Source organism: Astatotilapia calliptera, chromosome 7 (assembly GCF_900246225.1).
Source record: "Astatotilapia calliptera chromosome 7, fAstCal1.2, whole genome shotgun sequence".
Classification (NCBI taxonomy): domain Eukaryota; kingdom Metazoa; phylum Chordata; class Actinopteri; order Cichliformes; family Cichlidae; genus Astatotilapia; species Astatotilapia calliptera.
Genome location: NC_039308.1, coordinates 5,886,318 through 5,889,032, shown reverse-complemented (window position 1 = coordinate 5,889,032; position 2,715 = coordinate 5,886,318).

Sequence of the window (2,715 nt, the reverse complement as noted above, 5' to 3'; positions counted from 1 at the left end):
CTCAGTCATCCAGGTCATCGTAGTCAAAGGAGCTTGCAAAGAAAAGCGTCTGGACTTCTTTAAGTTGCTTGAAGACGTTTCACCTCTCATCCGAGAAGCTTCTTCAGTTCTAAGGTCAAATGGTGGAGAGTCCCAGATATAAACCTAGTGGGAGTAACCCCCCACAGAGGGACAAAAGGACCCCCTGATGATCCTCTAATCGCCTGAGCCAAGGTGTGAAACTGGGTGTGGGTCCCAATCAGCCAGAGTTTCGGGTGTGTTCATTGTGAAACCTGGCCCCACCTTATCATGCGAATTCCTGAGGTCAGATTCACATTTTGGACAGAGAGGACAGATGGTTTGAAAGAGGAGTGAAAGAAGCCATCTATGTCCACTGTGAGCGACCATCTTTGAACAGAGGCGGGGGTTTACGACACCAACTCTCTGCCATCTATAATCCAGTTTTGAGATCCCTTCCCAGACGCCTTAACGCCCACTCACATCCTGGGCCATCTGATCTCAGGAATTCGCATGATAAGGTGGGGCCAGGTTTCACAACGAACACACCCGAAACTCTGGCTGATTGGGACCCACACCCAGTTTCACACCTTGGCTCAGGCGATTAGAGGATCATCAGGGGGTCCTTTTGTCCCTCTGTGGGGGGTTACTCCCACTAGGTTTATATCTGGGACTCTCCACCATTTGACCTTAGAACTGAAGAAGCTTCCCGGATGAGAGGTGAAACGTCTTCAAGTAATTTAAAGAAGTCCAGACGCTTTTCTTTGCAAGCTCCTTTGACTTTACTAATAGTATTTAGCAAGTAGTCCAAAGCTGCTGTGATGTTAGCATCCAGGGTTAAGTAAGAACAGGAGCCTTTATGACAACTGTAAACTCTCATTGCAGATAGAACTGGCAACACTTAACTGTTACATACTCCAGTGACACCAGTTGTTTTTAATATAAACACAGAGCGGTGTCCATCACCCTGTCCACTCATTTATGTGCGCTGCACTTGCTGTAACACTGCTTTAGACAGTTAAAAATATTTACTGTACCAAAACTATTCATGAACTAAAAGCTATGTTTAGTGTTGGTTTTCTAGGTTCCTCCAGGTTCATGCATCCCCCGTGTTTTGCAGTCAAGTCACATCTCCATGTCTCAGTTTCAAGTCTGTCTTTGTGAATGTCTCGTTTCCTGTTTTACTTTGATAGTCTTGTGTCCTTTGCTAATGTTTCCAGTTTTGCTTCCTTCCCGTCTCGCTATGTGTAATTTCTCCCAGCTGTGCTCTCCTCTTGTGTCTCATTCCCTTGTTTTCCATCTGTGTATTTAAGCCTTTTTGTCTTCCTCTGTTTGTTGCCGGATTATCTGTGCATCACTTGCTGCATTTTTACGTGTTCCATGTCTCTACTGTTGGCCAAATGGCGCTTTCTGAAGCACTGAAGCTTGTATTGAAAAACGGTTCATTACGCAAAGCTTTTCAAAAGTCATCTTTGGTGACATCTGGTGGCCAAAAATATGAAGCGCAGCTCAAATCTACAACTTAGAATGAACTGCTTCATTATGATTGCCCACACTGAAGAGCTGAATTGACAGCTTCTGTTTGATATCATGTGACAGTTTTTTCTGATATCGTGTTTTAAAGTTTTTTCCAGTTTAGGTTTTTCTAGTTTAGTCATTCTGTTCTTTGCATTTGTTTGTATTTTTCTTGGCCGTCATAAATGCTCACTTTCATTTTAAGTCTGTCACCATCTGTATTTGGGTCCACACTCTCTCCACTCTGCCCAGTTCAACTGAGCCCTTGTCTCATGCCTGCCACAAATATTCAAAATATTACCCAGAAGTTACAATAAACCATATTAAATTGTTGCATTATCTAGTTTAGAGAGCTGCTAACTCTCTTAGAGTGGACCAGCTTCCATGAAGGTCTTTCTGTGAGTCATGCAATGTGCTGACATCCAGTGGCTATGGCATGAACTGCATCACAAAAAGAAAATGTGAAAGAGCTTATTTGATTGTTTATGCGATCACTTTGCTGAGGTAAGGGAGTGACAGGCTCAGGTTATCACTGCTACACTGTTGTCTAATGAGATCGAAGACAAACAACAATGCTCCACCAGCTTGTAGAGTGTTATTAACTCACTATAATTAAGCATTTCTTTTCGCACATGAACTGCAGCCCTGGTAAGAAAAACATAAATTGACTGTTCATGTTCAGGCCATGACCAGGGACATCTACAGGTTGATCTATACAGAAATGCAGAAGAAATGTGTATGGGCATAGACATAGAGAGACAGGTAACTTCATTGTGTTGATTCTGGAATATTCTGGATTACTGCAATAGGACGGGGCTGCACAGCGTCAACGCGTTAGCGCGGTTAGCTCGTTAACACGTTGACGCTGTCCAGCCCCATGCACGGGGCCATCTGCCAGTAACTCGTTAACGGAGGTTTGCTGAGTTAATGCAGTTATGGCGTTAACATCATTTTAACAAGATTAACGCTGACAGCACTAACTAAAATCAACCAACTGGCAAAACAAGAGCTGAGGAAATCTAGTATATTTGTCAGTGAGCTTAAAAATCCTATCCATCAAAAAAAATGTGCTTCCAAAACAATGACAGTAGTCATTTTATACATTTTCTGACAGAAAATCCATTTGAGGAGTTCCATGAAAAAGAGGGTGCAGGCACAGTGAGATATGATTGGGGAAAAATCTGACCAGAATTACACACAGAA